The sequence below is a fragment of the Belonocnema kinseyi genome, chromosome 9 (assembly GCF_010883055.1).
Source record: "Belonocnema kinseyi isolate 2016_QV_RU_SX_M_011 chromosome 9, B_treatae_v1, whole genome shotgun sequence".
NCBI lineage: Eukaryota > Metazoa > Arthropoda > Insecta > Hymenoptera > Cynipidae > Belonocnema > Belonocnema kinseyi.
Window position 1 is genome coordinate 57,274,609 of NC_046665.1, and position 9,093 is coordinate 57,283,701.

Consider the following 9,093-nt stretch of genomic DNA (forward strand, 5'->3'; position numbering starts at 1 on the left):
GAAAGAAAATCGTTTTATTTAAATCTCATTATATCTCGTGAATATGTTCTTAAAGTATTTACGGAGAGCCTTTTTGTTTAAATAAATATTTATAATAATAATCATATTATTATTTTTCATTTTTCCTAACCAAATTGTAAGACAAAAGCTGTAAACTTTAGAAAAACAAATTGTTTTGTTGCCATGCATTTTGTTGCCTAGGAAAAAAGTTTGCAAGAAGTCTAAAATTTAAGAAAAGAACCTCAAGTCTCTCGCACGAATATAACAGAAATAATAACAATAATAAAAATGATAATTTTTTTAAATAATTATTTTTATCAGCTTGAATTAATAATTGCTTAAGTCAAATTAAAAAGTTGTGAGAAAGTGGAAAATTGTAGAAGAAGCCCTAATTTTCTAGCATTATTCAATGAGTATATGATTAAAAATAATAATAAATTGCTTAAACAATTATTTTTGTTAACTTGAATTAATTATTATCTCCTTCAAAGATAAAAGTAGAGAAGTGAAAAGTAGACAAAAAATTAAACATTTGCGAAAAAATCGCAACATTCTGGAATTCTTTAAAGAGAATATTTTTAGAAATAATAGTAATTTGTTAAAACAATTATTTTTGTCGAATTGTAACAATGTTAACCACTATCTAAGCGAAAAGTTGACGAAATGTGGAAAATTTCAGAAAAAAACTACAACTATCTAGTATTAATATATGAGAAGATAGTTATAAATAATAATTATTTATTCAAACAATTACGTTTAATTTATTTCATTAATTATTTCCACATACTAAGTGAAAAGTAGACAAAAAGTTGAACATTCACGGAAAAATCGCAACATTCTGGAATTCTATAAAGATAATATTATTAAAAATAATAATAAATTTGTTAAAAAAATTAATTTCCTCAATTTGAATTAATTATTATTTCACTCTAATTGAAAAGTTGCCAAAAATTTTAAAACATTTCTGAAAAAAATTGCTACAAACAATAATAAATTGTTTAAAAAAAGTTCATTATTGCATTATTTGAATTTTTCTTAAACTGAAAAGTTTCACTTTTCAATAAAAGCTTGTTTTGGACCACTTTAGTGTGTCCACACTACCTAGTTATATAAATTAGTCATATTGTTTATTATCTGTAAAACATGTAATAAATTGATTGAAAGATTATTGAATATACTAACAATATATTTTTAATATTTAAAACAAATATTTTATATTTTAATTCTCGAAAAAGATCATGATGAGAATCACTGTTCTTGCGTCATGAGTGGCTCTTCAGTTCAGGATAACAACTGGGGGTATAGCTCAGTGGTAGAGCATTCGACTGCAGATCGAGAGGTCCCCGGTTCAAACCCGGGTGCCCCCTTGATTATTTTTTAATTTTGTTTCTGAAATGTATTTAAGGATAATTATCTATACACAATAATTATAATGTGAATATGTGGAAAGGATAAAAAAGGGGGATATAGCTCAGTGGTAGAGCATTCGACTGCAGATCGAGAGGTCCCCGGTTCAAACCCGGGTGTCCCCTTCTGCTTTTTTTTTTAAATATTTTTTAATCAAAAATGAACTGCTGACGTGAAAAGCAATCAGTATCTTAAATTAAACAAAATAATTTGTAGGCATTTTAATATTGCGAAATGTATTGTAGAAACAATATTTGTAGCATAATTTCGTATTACTGTAATTTCAATTTTACGCATTTTATTTTTAAGCTTACTTTTCCAATGAGCCAATGGAGACTTACCTTTGAAGATTAAACGAGGAGTCTTAAACAATTTCATTTTTTTATGTTTTGAACGATATATTTTACAAATAAATCATTTTACCGGTCTTGTTCGAAATCGGAATAACCTATTTGTAAAAATTACTACACGATATTTTTTCTGGAATCTGACTTTAAACTAATGATAGCAGAAAATTGGCGTGAGAAAATAATTTCATTAACAATCAAGTATATTTTATTATATTGTCTTAAAATAATGACTATATTGTAATTTTAAGTCTTTTTTAAAAAGTATTTAAAGAAGTTCATTCTTTATGTAAAAAACTTTTATTTTATTCAAAATTATTCGTTGAATTGAAAAAGTAAAAGTATCTCTATGGTATAAATCTTTTTTGTTGCATTAATTTTTTTATATTGAAACACACCTTCTCGAGAAAAATTGACCAAAGCGTGAAAAAAATTTAATGAATTTTTCTTTATTTTTCAAAATCAATGGGCATTTTCGCTTGACTTTCTAGTGGAATTAAAAATTTGTTTAATACAACCAATAATTACATTTTCCTTGAAAAATTATCTGTTAGTTTTTAAGCTTTTAGTTTTCCAATGATTTTATGGAAAAATTATTTCTTTTTTCATTTTTAAAGATAATTTGAAGTTTTTGATCCTTATATTGGTCTTTTAAAATGTTTCGGATGTTTTTTAGATATATTCTATGTTGATACATAAGACTGTAAAAAATAAATGTTTAAAGTATAATTCCGTTTGTTCGAAAAATGAACTACTTTGTTTAAATTTAAATTATTTAAATGAATTTTCGTTCGTTTAAGATTCAAATTTCCTTGGTAAAAAACTAGTATTTTTGGCGGTAAATTTTTTTTTTCTAATACAGCTAAGGTAGATTGAAAGTTGATTTTCTTTGCTAAAAAGCATTAGTTTAATCAATGATACATTATTTAAGTTGTAAATTCATCTGTTTGCTTAAAATTAAACTTTTTTGGTTAAGAATTCGACCTTTTGGTTGAAAATTTGTCCTTCTAGTCAAACGTTGATCTACTTGTTAAAAAATTATTTATGGTATTTGAAAATTTTAGCTATTTTTTTTTAATTGAAAATTCGTCCTTTTGGTAGAAAATCAATCTTTTTCGCAGAAAATTAATTTTTTCAATAAATTTAAGTAGGGTAGGTTGAATATTTAATCGCTTCGATAAACATCATTATTTTGGTGAATGATTCGTCATTGAAGTTAGAAATTTATTTATCAGTTTAATTAAAAATTAAACTTTCCTATTTGATATTTCTCATTTTTGTTTTAAGAAGTGATGTAATATATTGAAAATTTATCCTTTTTTTTGGTTAAAAACTAATCTAATTACCGCAAAATTTTTTTAAATTCTAATATTCGGTTGAAAGTTGAACTTCCTTGTTGAAAATTCATTATTTTTACTAAGAATTAATCATTTTAGTTAAAACTTTATTCGTTTGGTTGAAAATTTCATTGTTTTGTATAAAATTCATTTCTTTAAATACATTTCTTTATCTCAAATTCAACCTTTTTTGGTTAAAAATTAATCTTTTTGGCGGAAATTTTTTGCTTCAGATTCAACTGGGGTACGTTGAAAGTGGATTTTTTAAAGAAAAAAAATTATTTTGGTTAATTACGTATTATCTAAGTTGAAAATGAATAAATTTGATTGAAAATTAATACTTTTAGTTGAAATATCGTTTATAACATTCTATAGTGGAAAATTCAACTTTTGGGTTAAAAATTGGTCTTTCTTGTTCAAAGTTGAAGCACTTTGTTGAAAATGATTTTTTTTTGGCTGATTCAATATTTTATTTGAAACTCCATCCTTTTGGTTGAAAATTAATTTTGGTAATTAAAAATTTAGCTATTTCTTTTTTGTTTGATAATTTTATTTTTATTTTGAAATTCAACTATTTGGTTGAAAATTCATATTTTCTACGTAGAAAGTTCGTATTTTTGGTATAAAATCAATCTTTTTGGCGGAAAATTAATTTTTTAAATAAAATCAACTAGGGTAGGTTAAAAGTTGAACCATTTAGATAAAAAATAATTATTTTTTTATAATTAATCAATTGCGTCAATTGAAAATAATTCTTATTTATTTGATAATTCATCTTTTCGGTAAAAAAGTAATTTGATTTCTTGAAAATTTAGATTTTCCTTCTTCAAAAAGTAATCTTCTTGGCGTAAAATTATTTTTTCTTTAATTCGAATACTTTTTTCAAATTCAAGTGGGGTACGTTTAAAGTTTAATTTCTTTGATTAAAAATCATAATTTTGGTTAATTATTCATTATTTAAGTTGGAAATGCATCTGTTTGATGGAAAATAAATATTTTTTAGTTGAGATACCAACTATAGTGAAACTCTTCAATGGCCCTCCCTTCTATAGCCCTTCTGAGAATTGACGCCGCGCTGCATGTAGGGATCTGCGGCTGTCACGCAGAGCTGGCTATAATGAGTTAGTTGCCATTCACCGTCAGCCCCGAAATCGGCGCTATAGAAGAGTTTCACTGTATAACATTTTTTAGCGGAAAATTCAAGATCTTGGTTAAAAATTTATCTTTCAAATTAAAAGTTAAACTACTTTATTAGAAATTAATGTTTTTGTTGCAGATTAATAATTCTGTGAAAAAATTCATCTCTTGTGTTACAAATTACATTCGTCTTTTTTATATATAAAATTAATTTTATTAGTTACAAATTTAACTATCCCTCTCCTGGCTACAAACTAATTTGTATTTAATGTAAATTGAACTATTTGTTTGGAGATCAATGTTTTTCATGTTATAATTTCGACCTTTTTTAAAAAAATAACACTTTTTGGCGGCAATTTCTTCTTTTTATTTAATTAAACTAGGGTAGATTAAAAGTTGAACTGCTTGGATAAAAAATATTATTTTGTTTAAAAATTCATAATTTCGGTTGGAAATTTATCTGCTAGAGTGAAAATGAATCTATTTTAGGTAAAATTTAATCTTTTTGGTTTGGAAAAACATTCTGTTTCTTGAAAATTTACCTTCTGGGCGAAATTTTTTTGACAATTAACTAATTGGTTGAAAATTAAAATTGTAATATAAAAAATTGATTTCGTCTGTTAATAATTTATTATTTCGGTTTTAAAATCACCCATTTGATTGAAAATGTAGCCATTTTGTTTTAAATTAATTTTTTTTTTAGTTTGAAATTCGACTTTTTTGTTAAAAATTAATCTTCTTGGTTGACAATTCTAATACATGATTGAAAGTTGAACTATTTTGTGAAAAGTTTATTTTTTTTGTTAAAGGTCATCTATTTCGTTGGTAAGTTAACTAATTTGCTTAAAATTAGTTTTCATTTGCATTGCCAACTTTTTTATTTACTATTTAATCATTTCATTTGTAGTTAAAAATTGACCTTGTTTAGATGAAAGACCAACAGATTGGCTAATTTAAAAGTGACTGATTTAATTAGTGAGTATATCGACTGACATAAAAAATCACTTTTGACTGAATTGTTAGTCTTTGAATCCACATTATTTTTGTCAGTAAAACCTGACTTCGGATCAGTCACTTTTAACTGATTCAAATTTAGAGTGTTCTGAAACTCTTCCTATATCTTTTTGTACAAATTGCTTTATTAGTTAATAATAAATAGACAAAATAAAAACAGAATTGGGTACTATAATAAATCTGAAAAGTTGCATTTGAGAAAATGGTTCTCTAAATTCGACAGATTTTACTAAACCGCAGAACATAAATCATTCGAGTATTAACCACCTGCGTTTAGGGGTATAAAGCTGAAAGTTAATGCCATAAGCTCCTGCTAACTATTCAGCAGGATCGAGGAATGTCCTCATATTTCTCATACAATAGCCAAAGAACAGATCGCGCCAATTGGCCAATGGCCAATCTCCAAATTAAATGTATATCCCACATAAGTCCTTTTATTATCAATGCCTTGTACACATGAATAAATCCACCCCATAACAATAAAATCCTATATCTTTAAATTTCCAGCTACAAGACAAATGACAGGAAAATCTAAATCAGAAACCATTTTTGTTATTTATATATATTTTCAAAATTGATAAATTTTAAATAATAGACGACTCGAACACTCGAAATTGTAACCAGTCAACATTTGATTGAATACATTAATTAAGCATGCTTTGACTAGAAAATCAGTTGTTTCTTCTGACTGAATCAAATATATATTTAAAATTACTGATATTCTGGTAACTGATTAGTTTTCTGTGATGAAATAGTTAAATTATTTCCAAATTAAAATTCTTTATTAAATTCCTACATTTTATTAAATTATTAAAATTATTTATGAATATGTGATCAACACATTGAAGTTCACGGCGTATATGAGTGAAAATTAATTGTTTAATTACTGAAAATTAATGAAAAACAGCAGTACATGTTTTATCAAAAATTCATTTTTTTTATTGAAAATGCAACTAGTTCCTTGAAATTTTAACTACTTTCTTAAACATTTATTTTAATGATTAAACGTTCATAATTTTAGCCAAAAACTTATTTCTATGGTTAAAAATGTAACTATTTTGCTAATAATATGAAGTTTTGTTGGGTATAAATTGATTTTTTTGACCGAAAATTTAACTGTTCCAATTTTCTATTAAAAGTTCGAAAAGAAAAAAATTAGTTCTATTTAAAAAAAGTTCTATTTTCAACATTAAATGATATTTTTGAATTAGAAATATCGATTTTTAAACAAATACGGAAAAGTTACGTGTTTAGTTAAAAAAAAACAGTTAAATTTTCAAATAAACTGATGAATACTCAAAAAAAAAACTAATTTTCAACATAAGAGTTCAACATTAATCACAAAAGAAGATTTTTTAACCTAGAAGATTCATTTAAAAGAAATTGAATATTTAAATGTTTAACCAGCGATGAATCTGCAACAAAAAAAAACATTAATCTTGATAAAAAGTTTATCTTTCAACCAAGTAGTTGAGATTTTTTCACCAAAAACGATGACTTTTTAACAAAATAGTTAAACATTTAATCAAATAGTAAAATTTCCAAACAAATGATAGAACTTTAATCCAAACGAGATGCATTCCAATAAAAACTATAATAGTAGACTTTTCAAATAAAAACGGTAATTATTTTTACTTTCCTAATACGGCCATATACGTGCATTACGTTGTAGTTTTCTGCGTTATTTCCTACGCTGTTTTCTTCGTGCTTTTCTACGCAGTTTTCTGTGTAGTTTCTCGGGTAATGTTTTACGTTGTTTTCTGCGTAGTTTTCTACTTAGTTTACTTCTTATTTTACTACGTAGTTTTCAACATAGTTCTCTTCGTAGCTCTCCACGTAGTTTTTACATAGTTTCCTACGCAATATCCTACATAGTATACGCAGTAACCTAATCAGTTTCCGACGTAGCTTGTGTCTAGTTTTTAATAGTTTTCCACGTAGTTTTATACCTAGTTTCCTACAAAGTTTTGTACACTGTTCTCTGCGTAGATTTCTATGTAGTTTTATTCCTAGTTCTCTATGCATTTTGATGCGTAGTTCTCTGCATAGTATTATACGCAGTTTCTTACGCCATTTCATGTGCAATTTCCTACGTATTTTTCTACTTAGTTTCCTATGTAGTTTTCTAAGCAGTTGTATACGTAGTTTCATGCGTAGTTTTATACGAAACTTTCTGCGTCGTTCTTTGAGTAGTTTCTGCGTCGTTTTCCACTTTTCCCTGCTTAGTTTTATTTGCCGTTTTTAACGTATTTTCTACTATTTTTTGACATAGTTCCCTACATAGCTTTCTGCGTAGTTTCTTACGCAATTTTCCTAGCAGTTTTCGACGTAGTTTTACAAATAGGTTCCTACTCTGGAATTTTCACTAGGGTATAACTGGCATGTAAAGATTATGACGGTACAAAAAAGTAATATCATGTCAAAAATTACCTTGGGAAAATTTCATGAACTTTTTTTATTTTTGTATGGTCGATAGTCTCTGCAAGTCTAAGATTGTAAAGTTTCAAAGAAAGTTACAAGTCATTGTACTTTATTCGCTTTCTTCCATAGTTTACAGAAACTTTCTTTCCGTTTGTTCGGTCAACAAAATCTTTCGACTTGAGATTTCTTTTTCTTTTGTCAAGACAAGGAATCGGATTTCACGGTTCAGAAAATCGACCCTGGGATATGAAATGAATGGCAGTGACTTTGCTAAATTCATCTTTCTGTTTGCCTTGTCTGCGCGAATTTAAAATACACATTTACATACATAATAAATAAGATTGAAACCGCTTTTATTCATTATGAAATTAGAGGACATTTAGATAATTTAAAAAATTTTATTGCTAATTGCTCTGTTTCGTAATTCAAATTCGTTATTTGAATGGAGTTTTCAAATAAAAGATAAATTATTTATTTATCATATAATTAATTAATTTAATTATTTAAGTATATCAAGATCGTAAATTAAGAGTGCTTGAATTTTTAAATGTAATTTGAAATTTTTTAATTTTCAACGCATTTCGAAGTTTTAAGAATAATAAGATTCAAAATATCTTAAATTCTTCTATCGAGACTAACAAATATTTTTTACAAAAATCACATTTTCCAATAGTATTTAAAATTGCTATAAATTAATAAAAAGTTATAGTGTTAAGTGCGCAATTCTAAACAGTTTAATTTTTACGACCCAGAGGTTAGCTATGCATATACAATTGAAAATTGTGCCTTTTTTTATCATTTCACCACGCATCACCAGACATTCTTCCTTCATCTGAAGTACCACACACTTTAGTCGCACTATTAGCAATGGCATCCCGGATCATAGACAATGTTTTTTTGCATAGTCGGCACTTTAGCTTTAAAAGCTCAAATCCAAAAATAATTCGTTGTATTTTTGTTTCAATTTTGAGAAGGTCCTAATTTTTAATTTTACAATGGTTTGGTTTTAAATTCAAATATCAGAAATTTCACTGATTAATCTTTCAATATTTGAAAATTTCATATTGAAAGCCCTGAGAGTCAGTTTTAAATTTAATAATTTCAGACGTACAAATTTTAAATTATTTTCGTTCAATTCTAGTCAGTTTTGTATTTATGAATTATGGAATTAAATATTCTAAAATATTTGGTATCGAATTATTAATTTTGAGAGGATTTTAGTTTGAAATTTCAGAGTGTTGCAGATTTAAATTCAAATAATTCAGGAAAATGTCAGTATGTTCAATTTTAGTCTAATTTTAATTCGTTAATTTGACAAAAAATAACTGTGGATTTATTTATTGATCTTAGCAAAATCTGTATAATCAATTTTAATGGTAATTTATAATTTTTAACGTCACAACGAATTAAAATTCTAACATTTCAGAAAC

The 9,093-nt window shown here is 25.9% G+C and overlaps 2 non-coding genes across 2 annotated transcripts; both read left to right on the top strand.

Moving 5' to 3' along the window:
- Positions 1–1,295: 1,295 nt before the first annotated feature.
- On the top strand, positions 1,296–1,367 carry Trnac-gca. Its single transcript has one exon. It is a non-coding gene; the product is annotated as a tRNA-Cys (tRNA).
- A 93-nt stretch (positions 1,368–1,460) lies between these two features.
- Trnac-gca lies at positions 1,461–1,532 on the top strand. The gene has a single exon. It is a non-coding gene; the product is annotated as a tRNA-Cys (tRNA).
- The last annotated feature ends 7,561 nt before the right edge of the window (positions 1,533–9,093 follow it).